This window comes from Kogia breviceps, chromosome 9, assembly GCF_026419965.1.
Source record: "Kogia breviceps isolate mKogBre1 chromosome 9, mKogBre1 haplotype 1, whole genome shotgun sequence".
Taxonomy (NCBI): domain Eukaryota; kingdom Metazoa; phylum Chordata; class Mammalia; order Artiodactyla; family Physeteridae; genus Kogia; species Kogia breviceps.
The window spans coordinates 60,300,980-60,327,374 of NC_081318.1; the positions used below are offsets into that span (position 1 = coordinate 60,300,980).

Consider the following 26,395-nt stretch of genomic DNA (forward strand, 5'->3'; position numbering starts at 1 on the left):
AATGTAGACAGTGAGATCTCTTAGAGTTTCATACTCTCTATTATGCCCTCTATTGTACATATTACATATGCCACTGGCAACCCACTCACCAAGGTAAAGTTTTGGGCAGTTTGATTAGGCAGCAAAGAATAAAAAACAAATCACAGATCTGAGACAGCCATTTTGTACAGAGATAAAAGATTTTCCCAAGGACATATCTGAAGAGACAGAAACATTAATGACTACTAGGAGATGGATAAGGGGAGATTTGGGACTAACTGCTAATAGGTGGAAGGTTTCTTTGTGGAGTGATAAAAACCCTCTGGAACTGGATAGTGATGATGGTTGCAAAACATAATGAATATACTAAAAATCACTGAAGTGTACACTTCAAAATGGTTAATTTTATGTTACATGAAGTACGTATATCTCAATTTTTGAAGTGCTATAAAATTTTTGACCAAGATGTCAAGAATTTCAAATTCTAGTTTCTGGGCCTATTATATAATCTGATATATGATGACATTTGTATTAATTCTTAACAAAAGAACAAAATCAGTGGCAGTATAATGATTTTCCCCTAAAACTGAATATATTCAATTTAAAGGAATAATTTTAACATATTTTTGACCCTGGGATTTTTGTAGAGACTAACGCCTGTGGCCAGCAATTTGTCATGTAAGTGAATATTGAAAAACCCGTGTTTGAGTAAATATAAACAACTTTTTTTGCACTTAATGTATTTATTTGAAACTTTAAACATGTCTTACTAAAGCATTCTCATATTTCGTTAGAGCGTGATAGGCAGTATAGCAGGCACCTCTGTGCAGGGGAACAGAACATCTATTACAAATATACTGTGTTTCACTGCGCTTTCCCCTGGAAGAGCAGACTCTACACTTTCTGGCGGCATTATTTTTTTTTTTAGTCCTGTGGGTGTTATTTCCTCTAGAATATGTTCTTTTATTTTATTTCATAGTCGACAAGGTGGTTCTTTTCAGGGGACTCTTTTAGAAATGCCACAAGAAGGACCAGGTGCGGGACTACCCCTACATTCACCAGAATGGTCAGTTACCCATTCTCTAGCTATTGCTAACAAAAATTGCTTGTAAGTCATTTTATTCTGTGCACTAAGGCTACAATAAATTTTAAATGCATTGAATAAACTGCAATTACTCAAATAGAAAACCACTTTCTTATACCATTTTCAAGTTTTCCAGAGGATATTGAAGTTTGCCAGATATTAATTGGATCGATTAACTCCTTTCATATATTTATTTTACTCTAATATGCAAGTGGGCTTAGTTATCTGACAGCCAGTCCTCCTGTCTTCCTTTCCTGTAGGTGCTATGGAGGCATCATGAATAGTTGTCACCATGTGGACTAGCCTCTTGTCACTTCTCCCTTCTGTAAGAATGTCATTTCTCCCCTCTGTAGATTTTTAAATTTCTCCTTTAATTGGTTTGGTAGACCACAATTCTCTCTTACAGTCCCACAAACTCTGGTTTTATTTTTCAACAATATTTCAGATGTGGACACACTGTTGTAAAGATTGTCTGGTAAATATGGTGCCATGAACCAAGATAAGGTTGTAGGACCGATAATACTGTTTTTTGCAGTTTCTTTCCTTCACCCATGTAAATCTCAAGGTTGCATATATATTTGCTGTTTCGCTAACCATCCTGACCAAAATTCCATACTTTTCAAGTTTTCCAGGATTATAGGTTTTGAATCTGAGTTGTTTTTTCTCCACTTTATCATTGCCTCCTCAAGTGATAGCTCTTGTTTGGGTATATAGATCAATCGAAATTTTGGTAGAAAATAATCCAGAAGAGGTTTAACATTTGAAATTCTGTCTGTAGGAAGAGGAGTTTCTGAGTTATCGTTAGTGAAGCAATGTCATTATTTATTTGAACCTTCGCCTCATCATAATCTTTGGAAAGATAAGTGTTTGAAGTAAGGGATCAGTTGACCAATATTCTTTCCAGCGTGACTTTCTTATTTGTCCCATCAAAATTATTAATCCAAGAAACTTCTTCATGTCACTATTGGTTACATCAGTCCATTTTAAAGGCTTATCATACTTTTTATATGATTTTTTTATTCTGTTGGTGATACAAGTTTGTTTGAGAAGCGACCAACTCGAAAAAGCCATTACCAAAAATTAATTCTGTTATTTCACTAACACTTTGCGGGTTATTACATTCAGTAGTTACACCTGACACACCTGTAAGATCTAATTTTCATGAAATGTCTTCAATCCACTCTTCTGTAGAAGCAAAGGAGCATTCTCCAGCACTGTTTCATTTTCACTCGCCATATCAAAATCAATCACTAAGGTTTTTTGTCTTTTTGTGGGTCTAATATTCACATCATCTGAATCAGAACTATATTCTGAAAAACTGTCATCTTCTGAGACACTAGTATATATGTTGCTTGGACAATCAGAGAAAGTATCTGCATAAAATACACTGAAAAATTCTTCACTCAGAATTTCATGATGCGTCATTTTTGAAAATTTTATGGTAATAAACTTTTGTTTATAATATACACAAGGTTGGAACAAAAACCTAATGGAGCAAAATATGAATGATAACAACATAAGTTGTATATGAACCCATGATCAATTTTAAGCTTTAATAACAGGGTGATGTTAATTGTATCACTCTCTGAAAACGTATTGATACATCTCTGGTCAGAAACATTCGGGTAACAAAAGACGTATTAATACGTCTTTGGGCAATAAATTGTTAAAAAACAACCTTATGTTAAATCCCCAATTAAAAAAATTTTACTGATTCGTTAAATCCAGAATGCTGGAACCACTGAAATAACTTCTCATTTTAATCATCGTGACAAATGGCACAATGAACAACTTATCATTTTAATGGTCATGGCACATGGAAAAACTTTGGAAAATGGTAGCTATTAAAGTGTAAGCAGCATTATTACTTAGTTAAATTAAGCACATAAGAATATGTATTTTATGGACCAGCATATAAATCCAAACTCAATCCAAACCCCTACTAAACAGGGGTTTAGGCAAATCACTTAATTTCTCTGAAGTACATTTTAAATATCTCAGATCCTGCATACCAACCCTCCTAAAAGTCTCTGAACATGGGTTTTGTTTCTTAGATGGTACCTTGGTGACACTGTGCAAGGAAGTCAGGCCCTCCACAAGTTAATAATAATGATAATAATAACACCAATGATAATAATAATAAAGTAATAATAGGTAACATGTATTTAGTGTTTACGTTGTATGAGGTACTGTGCCAAGCCCTTTCTGTGTATTTACTTACTGAATCTTCCTCACAACAGCCCTATTAAATGAGAACCAAAAAATCCATTTTATACTTATGGGTATTGAGGCACAGAGAAGTTGTGATGTGGCCAGAGTCACAGTGCTAAGAAGTGGTGGAGCTATTAGATCCTAAGGGCTCTCTTAAAGGATAAGAAACAAACCATATCAATGTGTGAAGAGGCAGATAGTTGATACAAGAATGCCTGGAATCATTTCTTTCTTACACTACTAAACATACACACATGTAGGAAAATGGCAAAAACACATAAGTGTAGATAGACATGCAGAGGGCAAAGCCATAGAACGAAGAAGAAAACAACCTTAGGATTGACTCAGCTCTCTGGAGGGGAAACCCTCCACAGCTCTAGTGAGAAGCATTGTAGTTAAAACTATGCCTTTACCTACATATCAGGTCATATCTATAATTAGTTAATTACATTTGGCTTCACAGAAAATCAAGTTAGAAGCAGATTTTATAGTAGGTGATCCCCTTTGTCTCAAGCAGATGAAACCTAAAAGTTCCATTCGGGATCCACATGCTATAAGTTAAATTACAAATACCTGAATCCTTAAGTTTGCTGTGGAGTTGACCATTCAGTAACTAGGCAGAATGGATCAATAAGACTGACCTTTCTATATCTATCTTTGTCCAGGTGAGGGATTGTTAAATGGCTGATATCTGAAGGACCGATTTCAAAGGCACTTTCCTTTTGACTTTAGGAAGGAACAGCAATTGGCTGGCCATGAAGAACTGAGGAGGCTGACCTACACCTCAAGTCTCTATGATGTCTTTTCAAGGTATGTAAAAAGCTTTGGCTCTACCTGAGTTCAAACTCAGGCTCTGCTACTTACCAGTTGAGGGGACCTAGAAAATTACTTGCAGACATTGTCATTCCCCATTTAGAATTTACATCCTAGGTAGTAGCTTCTTTTGCTTCCATCAGTCCACCAGAATAAAACTTCTAAATTTTTCTGGAGCAAATATTTGGGACTGACTATGTTTCCAGACTTTAATGTGCATTCAAATCTATGTTAATCTTGTTGAAATGCGGATTCTTATTCATTTGGCCTGCCTAGGACCTGAGATTCTACTTTTTTAACAAGCTCCCGGGTGTTATCAATGTTGCTGGTCTGGAGACCACATTTTAAGAATCGAGGGTTTCAGTGAAATGTAAGGGAAAATATCTGAGTTTCTGAAAATTCATCCAGCTAACAAAACTGTGTGACTAGTCCATAACTTGTTGTGGTTCTTTTAACATTGTAGGAGAGAAAAAACTTTCCATCTGCTCTCCTAGGTTCAATAGCTGGGTCTATAAAATAAATTTATGACAGGCAGATTAACAGCATTAAAGGTAAACAAATTTATTAATTTTTATTATAACACACCGGGGCATCACAGAAAAAAAAAGTGAACACCCCAAAAAGCAGTGAGATCTGAGAGCTTGTATACTGTCTTAATAGGGGAAGGTGGGAGACATAGGCAACCTAGGGGAGAGTAAATGATTTTTAAGAATGATAAATGGGCTCCTAGAAGAATAGTTGGGAGATATGATGATAGTTTGTGACAAAGTTTATCTGGGTTTGGAGTTGACATCTAGTGTCTTCCCAGGTGATAAGAGTCAATCCTTGGGAGGGGATTTATGACAATTGAATTCCTTTTGGAGGATCTGTCTTTAGGCAGGTAAAGGGAAGTTCAGAGAAAGCTCTTGCCATTTTTCATGTGTTCAGCTCACAATAATATAACAAAGCAACATATTTTGGGGTGGCATGTCCAGAACTCCTTCAACAGCCATACTAAATTCAAGTGTTTGCTTCTCATTGTTGGAACTTTTCCTCTGAAATGTTCTTGCTCCTTAATTATTAGGAGGCTTAGCTCTTCTTAGAGGGATGTATAACAACTCACATTCACATCTTCATTAATATTATGAGTACTGTATACTCAATGATTGGTTCTGGACTTTGAGAGAAATTACAATCCCAATAAAAGATTTCCTGGACCTTTTATCATGACAAAATGCCTGGACAAATAAAAATGTGAAAAATTGTCATTGTAAAATAACTAAAATATCTAGATCTCATTGTAAAGCAATTAATAATGAATAGAGAAATGGTTACATAAAATTCAAATGCTAATATGATAAGTACTTAATCTACCATAAATTAAAAGCCCAGCCGAAAAAAAGACCCATCTTGCACCAGAATACATGTTCAAAAATCAATATTTGCATGCCCAACACTTGTTTGAGAAGGCAATTATGGTCTCACAAGTAAATCATAAGAATTTTTAAAATTTAGTAAATGCTGTATTTATGTGACAGACAAGAACCACTCTGAAGGAATCATTATGGTTTGGGAAATGATATGCAATTTCAAAATCATCTAAATCATTTCAATTGCCTGTATTTACATTTATATAATGGGTATTTATAATGGTGATTATTTTAGAACTTACCTTGTTTTCCTGGATCTCACATTGGTTTCTATGGGAACGAGAATGGCTTAAAGAGGAGCGTTTTAAGAACTCTTTTCATATTCAGTGACTGCTAACTGAAACTGCAAATTCTGTTTGTCTGTTAAATGGTTTTTAACTCTTAAATTTTAACACAGAAGTAAAAGTTGGGCATCTAGCTTCATAAATCATTTTTAAAAATAAAAACTGTTTTTATGAAACATCTGGCACATTGAAACATTTGAAAACAAAATAACTAGCTTTAGGAGCTAATAATCTGTTCACATTATTAAATTCATTAGTGATTAATCCACATTAGCCATATGCTTGCTCTTGGAAAATTGTGTAAAGAAAACTTCATCTGATATATTGTTGTAATACATTTTCTCTGTTATTGATAGAGATATATTGTTGTAATATATTTTCTCTGTTATTTCTGTGTATTATGTGTGTGTATATTTTTTTCCTTATCTTTGAGATCTTTGTAAAAATCCCTTTAAAAAGCAGTGTAAAATGTTCTATGTTTGAAGTTTCCCATTACCAATGCCTCACCCATCCTCTGCTATTATTTACCCTGGTACTGTGTTGTACCTTTACTATGCTCTTACACCAGCTGGAACTTATTTTTACTATTTTTTGAAACAAGCTCATAAGTTTTCGAATTTCAGTTTTTCTTTTTCTTGGAATAGGTTCTTAGATCATGTAAAGCTCGATGTCTAACTTATGTATTACATTTGTGCAGTTTACTGTGTTTAATATTTCCCCACATTTCATGTTTTCCCATAAACTTTATTTTTTTAATTCCCTGGAGAAATGATAGTTCAGTATATTTTTATTTAAATCCCTGTCAAAGTAATTAAAAACCACTAAAAATAAGAGACGCTTATTTCAGAAGAGAGTGCTAAAACTAAATTTTTGTTATACCCAAACTGTAAAAGATGCCAGTTGAAAGCACATGGCATCCCATAACCAGCTTATGTAATAGCTACTCTGGTTATTGCTGACATATAATCTGTGTCTTGAATCCAAAAAGTACAAGTTGATGGCAGAGTGCCAGACAGGGTGAAATAAGTGAGAGTGTTTTTTAATCTTTCCTGGATTGGTGGATTTATGCCCGCTATCAGTGTGGCCTTGGTCAGGATTGCTAGAGACTAGTGAGAGTTCCAGAAGTGAAGCTACCAGCATCTGTGACCAAGAAACCATCATATAACTCACTGACCTGGTATAAACTCCGAGAGGTTGTTGTTTTCTTTCTTAAAAGTATTTTTCATTCAGATTTAATTTTATGAAATAAATTAAGGATTACTACATGTTGAAAAAGTGAAGACAAATAAATGGGAAACATAACTAGGTGTTTTGGGGAAATGATTAATTGATTGGCTCTTCTATGAATATTTTTTAAAAGTTGAATTTGAAGGGGAGCAGAAAACAAGCTGAAAAGTAAAAGCAAGTACTATGTTAATCATCAGAAGAGAAATATTTATCTTGAAAAGTATCTGAATCTGAAGGAATATGATTGTCCATCAAGGCTACTCAAAATGAGGTCCATGGACCAGTGCCCATATGAGACAAGATAAATACAGAAAATGAGTGTAAATTTGAAAATCTTAGAGCAGTTGACATTACTACTTCACCCAACCCTGTGATTTTGTATTTTACAAAACTCAGCCCATGGCATTTGGCGATTTAAAAAATTTTCCCTTTACTACAATTAGTTTGAGATGCATTGATCTAGCATAAATTACTGTAAACAAACAAACAAAAAGAATGCCATTTGAACTTCGTAGTATTGAAAACAATTTAACCTGTGTGATTCTATCTGAAAAACAGCTGGGAAATGAAAGGTTTTTATCTCTGAAAGATTTCTTTCTAGCCCTATAACCATATATTTACTTTCATTAAGATTACAGTAAAGGAGGCTGAAGCGGATATTCTCTCCTTTTGCAGATATAAAAAGAAAAGGTCAAAGGGCTTAAATGAGATATCTGACATTACACAATTATCATCAAAATTTTAAACTCAAGTGAAGAGCATTGCACAGAACTTATTTAATATTCTGTTGAATAAAAATACCCTCATTGTGAGCTTCCCTGGTGGTGCGGTGGTTGAGAGTCTGCCTGCCGATGGAGGGGACACGGGTTCATGCCCTGGTCCAGGAGGATCCCACATGCCGCGGAGCGGCTGGGCCCGTGAGCCATGGCCGCTGAGCCTGCGCGTCCAGAGCCTGTGCTCCGCAACGGGAGAGGCCACAACAGTGAGAAGCCCGCGTACCACACACACACAAAATAACTAAAAATACCCTAGTTGATTATGACAGTGAATCGGATATATTTGCAATGTCACAGGGTAGATGGCAGTGCTTTGTCTTCAGGTTTCAGAAGGAAAAGCATTATGTTACAGTGGTTCAATGGATGGTTAGTGAAAGTACACATACTAATAATCAAGATGAAGAGTTTGAAGGAATTCAATAAACAAAAATAAAATTAAACAAAGAGAATGTAGAAAGATTAAGGGAGGAACACATGTATAGTTTGGCTAAGGAACAGACAGAGTGGATATGTAAGTCCACACTTCTTTGAAAGGTATAAAATCCCCAAAGAGAAGGGGCTTGCTACCTTGGACTACCAATAGGGAAAATAAAATGAAAATATGAAAGGGAAAGTTTAGATAAACACTGAGAATTTTTGTTAATTGTTAAGGGTATTAGGTTAGTTGAGTGGGCACCCAAAGGAATCTCTGAGGACATTTAAAATCTCATTGAACAAAGCCGTTGTATTGTATTGTGTAGGACATTGTATTGTGTAGAGCAAGACTTCAATGGCAAGGGGGATGGACTAGATCAACTGTGAGGTCTTTTCCAGCTCTAATTTCTACTCTTCCATAGCTCTGGGAAGAATAGTTGCTAAATTGCTTGATTAACCCAGGAAAAAATAAAACTCAACATAACAATAAAGCCCCAGACAAAACAGTGAAGTCAGCCAAAATTGAAACACACCCTTCCAAAGAGACAAAAAAAAAAAAGAACCTAAATCTTGCATCATACCCCAAGGTGGACAAATTCAGGCTTTGGCAACTTGCCCAGCGGAATAAGTTCCAGAGACAGGACCCTTCAGTGAGTAAGACCAGCCAACAGGTTGGGAGAGTTCAACTTCTCAGACAGACTTGCAAAACCTCCCAGCTGATCTTAATACTAGATCAGGCTTAAAAATTGAAAAGGGAGGGCTTCTCTGGTGGTGCAGTGGTTAAGACTCTGCCTGCCTGTGCAGGGGACCTGGGTTTGAGCCCTGGGCTGGGAAGATCCCACATGCCACAGAGTAACAAAGCCCACAACTACTGAGCCTGTGTTCTAGAGCCCATGAGCCACAACTACTGAAGCCTGTGTGCCACAACTACTGAAGCCCGCGTGCCTAGAGCCCATGCTCCACAAAAGAGAAGCCACTGCAATGAGAAGCCTGCGTAACGCAATGAAGAGTAGCCCCTGCTCCCCACAACTAGAGAAAGCCCATGTGCAGCAGTGAGGACCCAACACAGCCAAAAATAAATAAATAAATAAATTTATTTTTTTTTAAATTGAAAAGAAAGAAATCTATAAAAGTGCCTGGTCTATGAGTGAACTTATTCATTTATTCATCGTACAAGGATATGAGTGCCTACTATAGGCCAGCCAGTGCTCTAGGATAGGGTACATCAGTGAACAAAACAGACAAGATCTCTGCTCTTGTGGTTTTACATTCTAGTGTGAGGAACGATAAACAACATAGGATGATATAAATTAAAGGGTGCTGGGTGCTAAGGAGGATAAAAAGCAGGGTAAGGAAAATGAGGGGCAGGGGTGGAATCCAGGAAGCTTACTGTATTTAATGTGCAATCCGGGTAGAACTCAGGAAACACGTCGGAGCAAGACTTGAAGGAAGTAAAAGGAGGTAGCCAAGTGGATATTGGGGGAAGAGCGTTGTAGTCCAAGAGAACCTAAAGCACAGCTGGAAGGTTGGAGCAAACTTTGTGTGTCTGAGTAGCAGGAAGGAGACCAGTGTGGCTGGAGAGGTGTGAGCTTAAGGAAGACTACTACAGTGAGATCTGGGAGGCCTTGGAGGTTGTTATTAGGACCTCATCTCTTACTCTGAGTAAACAACACATACTATCTTGCTTCAAGAATCCTAGGAACTCAGTGAAGAAACTAATTCATACCAGGTGTCAGCCTCCCTGGGAAACCACTCCACCCACACATCAGCACTGTTTCTGCATGCTCCTTCAGTCTATAAGTTTTAATCATGTCAGTATTATGCAGCATTGTGGGCCCTTAATGTATAAATGTGTCCTAGAGTTTTACTAAGAATGAGGAATGCTCATCAGTATTGGAAGTCTAGATATTTGCTTCCATTTATTCTTAGACCAGCAATAGAAAAATCCAAACGAAATTTTATCTGTGACTTTTATATGATGTTTGTACATATATGAAATATGTATTCTGTCACAGAAAATAAACCCCTAATATCAGCAATTCTATTATGGGCTCATCCTCTATGAAACTTGATCTTTACTGGGGCTTGATAAATATTTAAAGATAAGGAGGAGCTTAAAAATCAATTTGGAAGACAAAAATGGATCTGCTTATAAGAAATAAAGGCAATATTGGGCTGCCCTGGTGGTGCAGTGGTTGAGAATCCGCCTGCCGATGCAGGGGACATGGGTTCGTGCCCCGGTCTGGGAAGATCCCACATGCCGCGGAGCGGCTGGGCCCGTGAGCCATGGCCACTGAGCCTGCTCATCCGGAGCCTGCCCTCCGCAATGGGAGAGGCCACAGCAGTGAGAGGCCCGCATACCAGGAAAAAAAAAAAAAAAAAAAAAAAAAAAGAAAGAAAGAAAGGCAATATTAAAGGAATTATTAGATGTTTTCAGGTATTTGAAAAAATGGTAATAAAATTAGAGGTTAAGTTAGAAAAGCACTGTTAATGTTCATTCATTAATTGGAAAAAAATGTGTTGAGTGCCCGCTCTGTGCCAGGCAAGTTTTCTAGACCCTGTGGATACCAGAGCGAACAATACATGAAAGCCTGCGATCTGTTACTCCATTAAAATTCTCCTCAGGCAGTTTACCAGATCATTCTTGTATAACAATATGTAGTTGAGAACGTGCGTTGCAGGCTTATCTGCAACCCAGCATCACCTGTTAAGATGGGACATGGTCAGGAAAGGATGCTTCTTGACTTGTCTTCATTTGGCCCTCTACTCTGAAAGTCCTTAGGCAGAGACTACTACGTGCTGAAGGCACAGGAACTTTAGAGAGGGAAAAGAGCACAGCATTTGAGTAAGAGCTGTGTTCTCTAATATAATAGCCGCCAGCCACAGGTGACTACTGAGCAATTGAAATGTGACTAGTCCGAATTGAGATGTGCTCTAAGCATAAAATACATTGGATTTTAATGACTCAGTTTGGAAAAGAGAATGTAAACTATCTTAAAATTTTTATATTGATTGCATGTTGAAATGCTAATATTTTAATACACTGCGTTAAATAAATTATATTATTAGTTTATTTTGTTTCTTTTTACTTTTTTATGTGGCTGCTAGAAAATTTAAACATATATGTGGCTTAATTATACCAAATGAAGGGATCTGCATTTGATTGATAGAATAATAGCTGATTCTTATTGAATACTCAACTCATTAAGTGGCAGGCTGTCTTCCAAGCACATTACTTGTATTTAAATATTTAATCCTCATAATAACCTTGTAAGGAATCATTCTCCAGATGAATAATTTGAAGCACAGAAAGGTCAAGAAACTTGCCAAAGACTACAAATCTAGGGAGTGGAAGAGCAATGAGGCTTTAAAGTTGTAACTAACCCAGTGGCTTTCAAACCTGAGCGTTTATCAGAATCATCTGCAGTGTTTGTTAAAACAAAATCCTGAGCCCGACCTCCAGAGGTCTGCTCCTGTGATCTGGGGTGTAACCTAAGAATGTGTCTCTCGAACAAATTTCCAGGTGATGTTGATGCTGGTGATTTGCAAACCACATTTTGAGACCTACGGGTTTAATCAGTTTTAAAGTTCTCAGTCTTTTTGAACCATAGTTTCTTTACCTTAAATGTGGAGATTTCATATACCTACCTCACATACCATAAAATTTACCATTTTAAAGTGTACAACTCACAGGTTTTTAGTATAGTCACAGTTTTGCAATTATCATCACTATCTAATTCCAGAACATTTACATCACTCCAGGAAGAAACCCAATACCCATTAGCATTCACTCTCCATTTCCCCTTCCACCAGGCCCTGGCAACCACTAATCTACTTTCTCTAGGGATTTGCCTAATTTAGACATTTCATACAAGTGGAGTCATATAATATATGGTCTTTGGTGTGACTTCTTTCCCTTAGAATAATGTTTTCAAGGTTCATCCATGTTATAGCATGTATCAGTATTTCTTACTGTTTTATGGTCAAAAAATATAAAATTGTATGGGCACAATACATTGTGTTCATCCATTCATTGGTTGATGCCCATTTGGGTTTTTCACTTTTTGGGTATTATACATTTATGTGGATTTGTTTCCATTTCTCTTAGGATATAACTAGGAGTGGATTTGGTAGGAGTGGAATTGCTGACTCATATAGTATCTCTATGTTTAACTTTTTGAGGAACTATCAAACTGTTTCCAAAGCATGGTACCATTTTACATTCCCATCAGCAATGTTTGAGGGTTCCAGTTTCTTCACAATCTTGGCAGCACTTGTCATCTTCTGTCATTTTGATTATAGCCATTCTAATGGTTTTGATGTAGTATCTCATTGTGCTTTTGATTTGCAATTCCCAAATGACTAATAATATTGTTCATTTTTCAAATGCTTGTGGGCCATTTGAATATCTTCCTTGCATAAATGTCTATTCAAATTCTTTGCCCATTTTTAAATGGAGTTGTCTTTTTTTCCCCTTTTTTTAGCTATTCAGATTAGACATTGGTTAATAAGGTCTTTTAAAAAAATTTTATTGTGGAGCATAGTTGATTAACAATGCTGTGTTAGTTTCAAGTGTACAGCAAAGTGATTCAGTTATACATATATATGTATCTATTCTTTTAAAATTCTTTCCCCATTTAGGTTATTATAGAATATTGAACAGAGTTCCCTGTGCTATACAGTAGGTCCTTGTTGGTTATCTATTTTAAATATAGCAGTGTGTACATGTCAGTCAAAACTCTGAATCTATCCCCCCCACCCACCCTTCCTCCCTTGTAACCATAAATTTGTTGTCTAAGTCTGTGAGTCTGTTTCTCTTTGTAAATAAGTTCATTTGTATCATTTAAAAATAGATTCTGCATATAAGAAATACCATATGATACTTATCTTACTCTGACTTGCTTCACTTAGTATGATAATCTCCAAGTCCATCCATGTTGCCACAAATTGCATTGTTTCATTCTTTTTAATGGCTGAGTAATATTCCATTGTATATATGTACCACATCTTCTTTATCCATTCGTCAATGGACATTTAGGTTGCTTCCATGTCTTGGCTATGGTAAACAGCGCTGCAATGAATATTGGGGTGCATGTATTCTTTTTTTTTTTTTGATATACAAAGAGAACTTTTATTTTTTATTTTAATTTATTTTTAAAAACTTCATTGGAGTATAATTGCTTTACAATGTTGTGTTAGTTTCTGCTTTATAACAAAGTGAATCAGCTATACATATACATATATCACCATATCTTCTCCCTCTTGCATCACCCTCCCACCCTCCCTCTCCCAATCCTCTAGGTGGACACAAAGCACTGAGCTGATCTCCCTGTGCTATGCATCTGCTTTCTCCTAGCTATCTATTTTACATTTTGTGGTGTATATGTGTCCATGCCACTCTCTCACTTTGTCACAGCTTACCTTGCCCCTCCCTGTGTCCTCAAGGCCATTCTCTACATCTGCGTCTTTATTCCTGCGCTGCATCTAGGTTCTTCAGAACCATTTTTTTTTTTTTTTTTTAGATTCCATATACATGTGTTAGCATATGGTATTTGTTTTTCTCTTTCTGACTTACTTCACTCCGTATTACAGTCTCTGGGACCATCCACCTCACTACAAATAACTCAATTTTGTTTCTTTTTATGTCTGAGTAATATTCCATTGTATATATTGCCACATCTTCTTTATCCATTCATCTGTCGATGGACACTTGGGTTGCTTCCATGTCCTGGCTATTGTAAATAGAGCTGCACTGAATATTGTGTTACATGACTCTTTTTGAATTATGGTTTTCTCAAGGTATACGCCCAGTAGTGGGATTGCTGGGTCCTATGCTAGTTCTATTTTTAGTTTTCTTAGGAAACTCCATACTGTTCTCCATAGTGGCTGTATCAATTTACATTCCCACCAACAGTGCAAGAGGGTTCCCTTTTCTCCACACCCTCTCCAGCATTTATTGTTTGTAGATTCTTTGATGATGGCCATTCTGACCAGAGTGAGGTGATACCTCATTGTACTTTGATTTGCATTTCTCTAATGATTAGTGATGTTGAGCATCCTTTCATGTATTTGTTAGCAATCTGTATATCTTTGGGAAAATGGCTGTTTAGGTCTTCTGCCCATTTTTGGATTGGGTTGTTTGTTTTTTTTATATTGAGCTGTATGAGCTGCTTGTAAATTTTGGAGATTAATCCTTTGTCAGTTGCTTCATTTGCAAATATTTTCTCCCATTCTGAGGGTTCTCTTTTCATCTTGTGTATGGTTTCCTTTGCTGTGCAAAAGCTTCTACGTTTCATTACGTCCCATACATTTATCTTTGTTTTTATTTCCATTTCTCTAGAAGGTGGGTCAAAAAGGATCTTGCTGTGATTTATGTCATAGAGTGTTCTTCCTATGTTTTCCTCTAAGAGTTTTATAGTGTCCGATCTTACATTTAGGCCTCTAATCCACTCTGAGTTTATTTTTGTGTATGCTGTTAGGGAGTGTTCTAATTTCATTCTTTTACCTGTCCAGTTTTCCCAACACCACTTATTGAAGAGGCTGTCTTTTCCCCATTGTATATTCTTGCCTCCTTTATCAAAGATAAGGTGACATATGTGTGGGGGTTTATCTCTGGACTTTCTATCCTGTCCCATTGATCTATATTTCTGTTTTTGTGCTGGTACCATACTGTCTTGATTACTGTAGCTTTGTAGTATAGTCTGAAGTCCAGGAACATCATTCGTCCAGCTCCATTTTTCTTTCTCAAGATTGCTTTAGCTATTCGAGGGTCTTTCGTATTTCCACACAAATTGAAAATTTTTGTTCTAGACCTGTGAAAAATGCGATTGGTAGTTTGATAGGGATTGCATTGAATCTGTAGACTGCTTTGGGTAGTATACTCATTTTCACCATGTTGATTCTTCCAATCCAAGAACATGGTATATCTCTCCATCTGTTTATATCATTAATTTCTTTCATCAGTATCTTATAGTTTTCTGAATACAGGTGTTTTTTCTCCTTAGGTAGGTTTATTCCTAGTTATTTTATTCTTTTTGTTGCAATGGTAAATGGGAGTGTTTCATTAATTTCTCTTTCAGATTTTTCATCATTAGTGTATAGGAATGCAAGAGATTTCTGTGCATTAATTTTGTATCCTGCTACTTTACCAAATTCATTGATTAGCTCCAGTAGTTTTCTGGTAGCATCTTTGGGATGCTCTATGTATAGTATCATGTCATCTGCAAACAGTGGCAGTTTTACTTCTTCTTTTCAATTTGGATTCCCTGTATTTCTTTTTCATCTCTGATTGCTGTGGCTAAAGCTTCCAAAACTATGTTGAATAATAGTGGTGAGAGTGGGCAACCATGTTCCTGATCTTAGTGGAAATGATTTCAGTTTTTCCCCATTGAGAATGATGTTGGCTGTGAGTTTGTCATATATGGCCTTTATTATGTTGAGGGAAGTTCCCTCTATGCCTACTTTCTGGAGGGTCTTTATCAAAAATGAATTTTTTGAATTTTGTCAAAAGCTTTTTCTGCATCTATCGATATGATCATATGTTTTTTCTCCTTCAGTTTGTTAATATCATTTATCACACTGATTGATTTGTGTATATTGAAGAATCCTTGCATTCCTGGGATAAACCCCATCTGATCATGGTGTATGATCCTTTTAATGTGCTGTTGGATTCTGTTTGCTAGTATATGTTAAGGATTTTTGCATTTATGCTCATCAGTGATATTGGCATGTAGTTTTCTTTTTTGTGTGACATCTTTGGTTTTGGTATCAGGGTGATGGTGGCCTCATAGAATGAGTTTGGGAGTGTTCCTCCCTCTTTTATAGTTTGGAAGAGTTTGACAAGCATAGGTGTTAGTTCTTCTCTAAATCTTTGATATAATTCACCTGTGGTCCTGAGCTTTTGTTTGTTGGAAGATTTTTAATCACAGTTTCAGTTTCAGTGGTTATTATTGGTCTGGTTATATTTTCTATTTCTTCCTCGTTCAGTCTTGGAAGGTGGTGCTTTTTTAAGAATTTGTACATTTCTTCCAGGTTGTCCATTTTATTGGCATACAGTTGCTTTTAGTAATCTCTCATGATCCTTTGTATTTCTGCACTGTCAGTTACTTCTCCTTTTTCATTTCTAATTCTATTGATTTGAGTCTTCTCCCTTTTTTTCTTGATGAGTCTTGCTAAAGGCTTATCAGTTTTTTCTGTCTTCTCAAAGAACCAGCTTTTAGTTTTATTGATATTGCTGTCATTTACTTCATTTCTTTTTCATTCATTTCTGATCTGATCTTTATGGTTTCTTTTGTTCTGCTAACTTTGGGGGTTTTTTTGTTCTTTCTCTAATTGCTTTAGGTGTAAGGTTACCTTGTTTATTTGAGATGTTTCTTGTTTCTTGAGGTAGGATTGTATTGCTATACACTTCCCTCTTAGAACTGCTTTTGCTGAATACCATAGGTTTGGGGTCGTTGTGTTTTCATCGACATTTGTTTCTAGGTATTTTTTGATTTCCTGTTTGATTTTTTTCAATGACCTCTTCGTTATTTATTAGTGTATTGTTTAGCCTCCATGTGTTTGTATTTTTTACAGTTTTTTTCCTGTAATTGATATCTAATCTTATAGCGTTGTGGTCGGAAAAGGTACCTGATATGATTTTGATTTTCTTAAATTTACCAAGGCTTGATTTGTGACCCAAGATGTGATCTATCCTTGAGAATGTTCCATGAGCACTTGAGAAGAAAGTGTATTCTGTTGTTTGGAAATGGAATGTCCTAGAAATATCAATTAAGTCCATCTTGTTTAATGTATCATTTAAAGCTTGTGTTTCCTTATTTATTTTCATTTTGAATGATCTGTCCGTTGGTGAGAGTGGGGTGTTAAAGTCCCCTGCTATCATTGTGTTACTGTCTATTTCCCCTTTTATGGCTGTTAGCATTTGCCTTATGTATTGAGGTGCTCCTATGTTGGGTGCATAAATATTTATAATTGTTATATCTTCTTCCTGCATTGATCCCTTGATCATTATGTAGTATCCATCTTTGTCTCTTGGAATAGTCTTTATTTTAAAGTCTATTTTGTCTGATATGAGAATCGCTGCTCCAGCTTTCTTTAATTTAGATTTCCATGGAATATCTTTTTCCATCCTCTCACTTTCAGTCTGTATGTGTCCCTAGGTCTGAAGTGGGTCTCTTGTAGACAGCATATATACAGGTCTTGTTTTTGTATCCATTCAGCTAGTCTGTGTCTTTTGGTTGGAGCATTTAATCCATTTACATTCAAGGTAATTATCGATACGTATGCTCCCATTACCTTTTTCTTAATTGTTTTACCTTTGTTATTGAAGGTCTTTTCCTTGTCTTGTGTTTCCTGCCTAGAGAAGTTCCTTTAGCATTTGTTGTAAACCTGGTTTGGTGGTGTTGAATTCTCTTGGCTTTTGCTTGTCTGTAAAGTTTTTAATTCTCTGTTGAATCTGAATGAGATCATTGTAGGGTAGAGTAATCTTGGTTGTAGGTTTTTCCCTTTCATCACTTTAAATATGTCCTGCTACTCCCTTCTGGCTTGCAGAGTTTGCTGAAAGATCAGCTGTTAACCTTCTGAGGATTCCCTTGTATGTTATTTGTTGCTTTTCCCTTGCTCCTTTTCATACTTTTTCTTGTATTCAGTTTTTGATAGTTTGATTAATATGTGTCTTGCCATGTTTCTCCTTGGATTTATCCTGTATGGGACTCTCTGCACTTTCTGGACTTGATTCACTATTACCTTTACCATGTTAGGGAAGTTTTCAACTCTAATCTCTTCAAATATTTCTTCATTCCCTTTGTTTTTCTCTTCTTCTGGGACCCATGTAATTCCAATGTTGGTGCGTTTAATGTTGTCCCAGAGGTCTCTGAGACTGTCCTCGATTCTTCTCATTCTTTTTTCTTTATTCTGATCTATGGTAGTTATTTCCACTATTTTATCTTCCAGGTCAGTTATCCATTCTTCTCTCTCAGTTATTCTGCTATTGATTCCTTCTAGAGAAGTTTTTAATTTCATTTATTGTGTTGTTCATCATTGTTTGTTTGCTCTTTAGTTCTTCTAAGTCGTAGTTAAACATTTCTTATATTTTCTCCATTCTATTTCCAAGATTCTGGATCATCTTTACTATCATTACTCTGAATTCTTTTTCAGGTAGACTGCCTATTTCCTCTTCATTTGTTTGGTCTGGTGGGTTTTTACCTTGCTCCTTCATTTGCTGTGTATTTCTCTGTCTTCTCATTTTGCTTAACTTACTGTGTTTTGGGTCTCCTTTTCACAGGCTGCAGATTTGTAGTTCCCGTTGTTTTTGGTGTCTGCTCCCAATGGTTAAGGTTGGTTCAGTGGGTTGTTTCGGATTCCTGCTGTTCCTGTGTTCTGGTGGATGAGGCTGGATCTTGTCTTTCTGGTGGACGGGACCATGTCTAGTGGTGTGTTTTGGGGTATCTGTGAACTTATTATGATTTTAGGCAGCCTGTCTGCTAATGGGTGCGGTTAAGTTCCTGTCTTGCTAGTTGTTTGGCATAGGGTGTCCAGCACTGTAGCTTGCTGGTCATTGAGTGGAGCTGGGTCTTAGCATTGAGATGGAGATCTCTGGGAGAGCTTTTGCTGTTTGATATTACATGGAGCTTGGCAGTCTCTGGTGGACCAATGTTCTGAACTCAGCTCTCACACCATAGAGGCTCAGGCCTGACACCCAGCCAGAGCACCAAGATCCTGTCATCCACACGGCTCAGAAGAAAGAAAGGAAGAAAGAAAAAGAAAGAAAATAAAGTTACTAAAATAAAATAATTATTAAAAATTTAAAAAATTAAAATGTAATAAAAATATAACAAGAGAGCAACCAGACCTAAAAACAAATCCACCAATGATAATAAGCACTAAAAACTAGACCAAAAAAAAAATATGGACAGACAGAACCCTAGGACAATTGTTAAAAGCAAAGCTATATAGATAAAATCACACGAAGCATACACACTCACAAAAATAGAAAAAAAAAAAAAATATATATATATATATATAAAGGAAGAGAGCAACCAAATCAATAAATCTACCAATGATAATAACTCTAAATACTAAACTAATATAAACATAAAGCCAGAAACAGATTAGATGCAGAAAGCAAACCTCATGTCTACAGTTGCTCCCAAAGTCCATCGCCTCAATTTTTGGGTGATTTGTTGTCTATTCAGGTATTCCACAGATACAGGGTACATCAAGTTGATTGTGGAGATTTAATCCACTGCTCCTGAGGCTTCTGGGAGAAATTTCCCTTTCTCTTCTTTGTTCTCACAGGTCCTGTGGTTCAGCTTTGGATTTGGCCCCACCTCTGTGTGTAGGTCTCCTTAGGGCATCTGTTTCCCACCCAGACAGGATGGAGTTCAAATAGTAGCTGATTAAAGGGCTGTGGCTCACTCATACTGTTGGGAGGGAGGGGTATGGAAGGCGAGGTGAACCTGCGGTGGCAGAGGCTATCATGACTTTGCAGCAGCCTGAGGTGTGCCGTGTGTTCTCCCAGGGAAATTGTCCCTGGATCACGGGACCCTGGCAGTGGTGGGCTGCACAGGCTCCTGGGAGGGGAGGTGTGGATATGGACCTGTGCTTGCACACAGGCTTCTTGGTGGCTGCAGCAGCAGCCTTAGTGTTTTATGACCATCTCTGGTGTCCTGCTGATAGCCATGGCTTGCGCCCGTGTCTGGAGCTCGTTTAGGCCATGCTCTGAATCCCCTCTCCTCGCACACCCCGCAGCAGTGGTCTCTTGACTCTTAGGCAGTTCCAGGCTTTTTCCCAGACTCCCTCCCAGCTAATTGTGGCGTACTACCTCCGTTCAGGCTGTGTTCACGCAGCCAAGGGGGTGCATGTATTCTTTCAAACCATGTTTTTCTCTGTATATATGCCCAGGAGTGGGATTGCTGAATCATATGGTAGCTCTATTTTTAGTCCTGTAAAGAACCTCCATAGTATTCTCCATAGTGGCTGTACCAATATACCTTCCCACCAACAGTGTAGGAATTTTCCCTTTTCTCCACACCCTCTCCAACATTTACTGTTTGTAGATTTTTTTGATGATGGCCATGCTGGCTGGTGTGAGATGACATCTCATCATAGTTTTGATTTGTATTTCTCTAATAATTAGTGATATTGAGGATCATTTCATGTGCTTCTTGGCTATCTGTATGTCTTCATTGGAGAAATGTCTGTTTAGGTCTTCTGCCCATTTTTTTGATTGGGTTTTTTTTTTTATATTTAGCCACATGAACTGTTTGTAAAGTTTGCAAACATCATTTGCAAATATTTTCTTCCATTCTGTGGGTTGTCTTTTCATTTTGTCTATGGTTTCATTTGCTCTGCAAGAGCTTTTGAGTTTAACTAGGTCCCGTTTGTTTATTTTTGTCTTTATTTCCTTTTTTCTAGGAGGTGGGTCAAAAAGGATCTTGCTGTGATGTATGTCATAGAGTGTTCTGCCTATGTTTTCCTCTAAGAGTTTGTTAGTGTGTGGTCTTACATTTGGGTCTTTAATCCATTTTGAGTTTATTGTTGTGTATGGTGTCAGGGAGTGTTCTAATTTCATTCTTTTACATGTAGCTATCCAGTTTTCCCAGAACTGCTTATTGAAGAGACTGTCTTTTCTCCATTGTATATTCTTGCATCCTTTGTCATAGGTTAGGTGACCATAGGTGCGTGGGTTTATCTGTAGGCTTTCTATCCTGTTCCATTGATCTATATTTCTCTTTTTGTACCAGTACCATACTGTTTTGATGACTGTAGCTTTGCAATATAGTCTGAAGCCAGGGAGCCTGATTCCTCAAGCTCCATTTTTCTTTTTCAGATTGCTTTGGCTATTCAGGGTCTTTTGTATCTCCATACAGATTTTAAGATTTTGTTTTTCTAGCACTGAAAAATGCCATTGGTAATTTGATAGGGATTGCATTGAATCTGTAGATTGCCTTGGGTCATATAGTCATCTTGACAATATTGATTATTCCAATCAAAGGACATTGTATATCTTTTCATCTGTTTGTGTCATCTTCGATTTCTTTCATCAGTGTCTTTTAGTTTTTGGAGTACAGGTCTTTTGTTTCCTTAGGTAGTTTTATTGCTAGGCATTTTATTCTTTTTGATGTGATGGTATGTGGGATTATTTCTTTAATTTCTGTTTCTGATATTTCACTATTAGTGTATAGACTTGCAACAGATTTTTTTGTGTTAATTTTGTATCCTGCCACTTTACTGAATTCATTGATTATCTCTAGTAGTTTTCTGGTAGCCTCTTTAGGATTGTCTATGTGTAGTGTCATGTCACCTGCAAACAGTGACAGTTTTACTACTTCTTTTTCCAATTTGTATTCCTTTTATTTCTTTTTCTTCTCTAATTGCCATGCCTAGGACTTCCAAAACTGTGTCGAATAATAGTGACAAGAGTGGACATCCTTGTCTTGTTCCTGATCTCAGAGGAAGCGTTTTAGCTTTTCACTATTGATTATGATGTTACCTGTAGATTTGTCATATATCGCCTTTATTATGTTGAGGTATGTTTCCTCTATGCCCAGTTTCTGGTGAGTGTTTATCATAAATAGGTGTTGAATTTTGCTAAAAGCTTTTTCAAGTTGTCTTTTTTATTGTGATGTGTTCTTTATATATTCTGAGAAAAAGTCCCTTATCAGATATATATGATCTGCAATTCCTCACATTCTGTGGATTGTCTTTTCAGTTTCTTGATGATGTCCATTGAAGCAAAAAGTTTTAAATTTTTTTATTTGTATATTTTAACATAAAAGCTGTGTATATTTAAGGTGCACAATGTGATGATTTGATATATATACACATTGTGACATGATTACCACAGTTAAACTAATTAATATATCATATCACATAGTTACCATTAAAAAGTTTTTAATATTAATGAAATACAATTTAGCTATTTTTCCTTTTATCACTTGTGCATTTTAGTCACCTCTAAAAACCATTGCTTAATCCAAGGTCGTGAAGATTTACGTCTATGATCCATTTTGAGTTAATTTTTGTATATGGAGTATAATAAGGGTCCAACTTCATTCTCTTTTAAAAATGTGGATATATAGTTATCCCAGCACTATTTGTTGATTCTAGGATCTTCTTAAAATTTAGGTAAAAAGACTTCATAGACTATATTAATTATAATATATTTATTAATATTAATTACAATACTGTTTTTTCTCTTTGGGTGCTTTCCTATTAGTCTGTCAAAGCTTTGTAAGCATTGTATTTAGAACAGACAGACATCCTCTGAATTAAAACCTCACATCAGTAATGACTGACTACAAGATAGGTTTGTTCAACTGTACTCCCTTACTTATTGTTACATATTAAAGTGCTAAGATCCTCACCATTATGTCATCCTATATTAATTCTCCCATTCACACTTACAGGATGAGGAACAGAGCAATGTTTGTCCTAGATGATGCTTCTTTGTGATTTTTATAATACCATTTTTCTCATTTGTGCTTATGGTACCCATTCAACTGATGATATAAACACAAATTTGAAATGTGATAAGTTATTCTCATATGCTATTAAAGTAATTGGATACACAAAACAGGCCAAAATAAGATGAATGCTAGAAAATAAATGAAAAAGAAAAAAAAAAGGTGAGTTCTACTGTATACTGACAGCAATGAGTATAATGATACATAGAGACTTCCTTTCTATAGGAAGTTAGGTAAATGGAATGTAAAACACATTATCCAAATGTTATTAAGAGGGTTGCAATGGGGGTGAAAATGTAGAATTCAAAAGGTGTGGGTTCATAAGGCATCTGGAAAAATGAAAATTGTGAAGTAAGAATTTTTTGGTATGTCCTTAAACTAAGTACTCCTGGACCATTGACAGGATTGTTTAGGCTCCGGGGCAGATGTAACTCTGTCATGTCTCAACTGTAAGAGGAAGTTTCAGCAAGCTATCTCAGCTTCAAAACATTCTCTTTGCTTTGTTCCCTGGCTCCACAGTCATTAAACCCATGGTTGTCCTTAGTTCATGAGTTCTATATCTAGAGAAAAGATTAACTTTCTTAGTGTAAATATTTTGCATTATAAATTAATAAACTCTTCTGGTGACTTTATGGAACATAAGCCTCTGTTAGATCGAGTTCTGGATCTAAGGACTAAGTGAGGAAGAAGATCCTAGAGTAACTTTGAGTCCATGCAACGTTGCTGAGTAGAGAGGCGACAATGAAATTAGAAACCAAGCCACAGAGCCTTGTGCATTTGTTTCACAATCACATTTATATTTAATAAAATTCTGGTTATTTACTCTTGTGAGTCACATGATAAAAATAAAATTTGAAGTCAAATTCTCCTTTTTAGCATATTGATTGAATAACTCCTTAGCATTCAGAGAATTCTGGAAAGGGATGTAAGTATCCCAATAATATGTTCATGGGGGTTGATTCTTGTGTTGTGAAAATGCCCACTGAATTTGTTTAACACACATATGAGAGTTCCTGAAAAATAAATATTATCCACAAATAGGGACTCAGTCAACACTTTTCCTTATTATTGCTTTTGAACTTCACTGTTAAAATAAGGACTGAAAGCCAAAGGGTGTCATTGTAGCCAAAGGGACTATGACTGGAAGAATTTTATATAATTTATTGGCTTTTACAACTTTCTCCATGCTTACTATATTCTTTTCTGTTGTCATCATTCCTGTAGTACTTAGTCTGAACTTTTAAAGCAGAAATGTTGTCCATGTATATACAGTTCACAAAAACATAGAAGAGAGTACATGATTCACTCACAGTCTTGGAGATGAGAAGAGAGAGGAGTTTCTAGGGAAAGCTGAGGTAGGAACAGTATTAAAGAGAAAAGAAATGCAGGCTATAGAGTTCAGTCTTATAACTTTCAAGTCATGTAATACTAAAACTCAAGCCACAGAGCTTGGTGAATTTATTTTCTGTAAAATTCTTGTCAGTAGCTACCATAAGTCATAAGTCTTTATCAGCATGAGTTCCACAGGCCTACATGAGGGACAAAAAGGAGCACTTGTAAATTTCCTTGGGCCATAGACTGGAGGTAATTGGTTGGTTGGTCACACCTGGTGAGATTCTCTTGACTCAGGCACTGATAGCAGAAACCCTAAGAAAAACAGACACCACAGAATTGATGACCATTCTTACCCCAGCTTCCTAGTTTCTGGCGTAGACCTAATCAGGTCTCCTTTCAGAACCTGTAGTTGCCCTTACTGTCTTGTGACTTCTGATTACACATGGGGTTGTTTCCACATTCACACCTGTGACTGAATTGAACAGCTGATTGCCTCACTCTTCCTAACATTACCTGATGAGATCAAGCAATGGTGTGTTAACTCCAAGGGCTCAGGGATGGCGAGCAGAGGCAAAGCAAGCACAAATATGAAAGCTAGTACCTAGGGTCTTATGAAAAGTATGCATTTTTAGGATATTAGAAAAGCAGGCTGTAATTAGCTTAATTCTGAATTCTGGGGCTGATTCCAAGGAAAGCAAAATTCCCCATGTCCTGGGCAGAGCAAGTCTGTACGTGTGGTGGCCTTGATGTCTTCTCTCTAGGCAATCACTTCTCTTAACTTAGAACAGCACAGCCAGGTTGCCAAGGACTTTTCCCTCACATCAAGGGGCTGATTCATGAAACAGCAACTTGCTGGGTTACACTGTGTCCTGGATTTTAAAAACTGATCAGGAGCCAGGGTGTGGATTGTCTATGCAATTCTGCCCCCGGCTTGTGTCAGCATGTCCTGGTATTTAAGCAAAGTGTAAGTGTGTGCTCGTTTTTGTGAAGAAAATCCAACAAAGGGGTAAAATCATTATAGGCCTCTTCATTGACAGGAAAGTCAAGTCTTCTAGTCAGCTGTTGAAATGGATGAAAATTGATTATTTTTAAAAGCTCTGATATTAGAATGTTAGCCCTAAAGTAATTCTTTTTATGGACTATCTGTTTATTTCATTTCATTAAACTTTATAAGCCTCCCACATAGTAGAATTTTATCTATTTTACAAATGGAAAAATGACTTTTAAAAGATCATAATTAATCAATAATAAAGCTAAAGAAAAATAGCCCTGAATTTCTTAATCTCTATTTATGATGGCAGGATGGGAAAAGGCTAATTTATTACACTTCCATGATAAACTTATTTCCTGTGAATTAAAAAAAAAATGCTGTTCTTTCTGTGTCCTTAGAATTTTTAAAGAAACATGAGAACAAGAGAGGGAGAATACACATTTTAACAAATTTGTTCAAAGCAAGATCCTACTTCCATGCTTTTTTGTTTTAGTTATATTTTAAGTAGACTTTATTTTTTAGAACAGTTTTAAATTTATAGAAAAATTATGATAGTATGGAGAGTCCCATGTACCCCACAGCTAGTTTCCCCTATCGTTAACATCTTACCTTAGTATGGTATATTTGTCACAATTAATGAACTATTATCAATACATTATTGCTAATTAAAGTCCGTACTTTATTCAGATTTCCTTAGTTCCTACCTAATATCCTTCTTCTGTTCCAGCATCCCATCCAGGATATCACATTACATTTAGTCATCATGTCTCCTTAGGCTCCTTTTTGACAGTGACAATTACTTAGACTTTCTACATTTTTGAAGACTTTGCTTTTTGAGGAGAACTTAGGTATTTTGGTTTTAGCTATACAGTAAGTCCCCTACATACAAACGGGTTCCATCATGAGAGTGTGTTGGTAAGTCTAATTTGTTCATAAGTCCAACAAAATTAGCCTACGTACCCAACTAACACAATCAGCTATATAGTACTGTATTGTAATAGGTTTATAATACTTTTCACACAAATAATACATAAAAAACAAACATACACAAAATAAACATTTTTAATGTTACAGTACAGTACCTTGAAAAGTACAGTAGTACAGTACAGCAGCTGGCATACAGGGCTGGCATCGAGTGAAGAGGCAAGAAGAGTTACTGACTGGAGGAGGGAGAGGAGGTGGGAGATGGTAGAGCTGAAGGGTCATTAGCAATAGGAGATGGAGGGCAAGCTGCAGTTTCACTCACGCCTTACGTGGTTGGACATGTGAACACACGTTCGCATCTTTGAAAGTTCACAACTTGAAGGTTTGTATGTAGGGGACTTACTGTATGTATATCTATGTTAGTATTTTATAGAATGTCCCTCTTTTGAGATTTTTCTGATGTTTTTCTTATGATTAGACTGG

The 26,395-nt window shown here is 36.5% G+C and overlaps 1 long non-coding RNA gene across 1 annotated transcript in view; it reads left to right on the forward strand.

The window, feature by feature from the left end:
• LOC131762894 (uncharacterized) overlaps nucleotides 1–26,395 on the forward strand; it is an 82,891-nt gene that overhangs the window by 1,093 nt on the left and 55,403 nt on the right. The window contains exon 2 of the long non-coding RNA XR_009337446.2: nucleotides 4,007–4,084. This is a non-coding gene — a long non-coding RNA (uncharacterized lncRNA). The remainder of the gene's footprint in view (nucleotides 1–4,006; nucleotides 4,085–26,395) is intronic.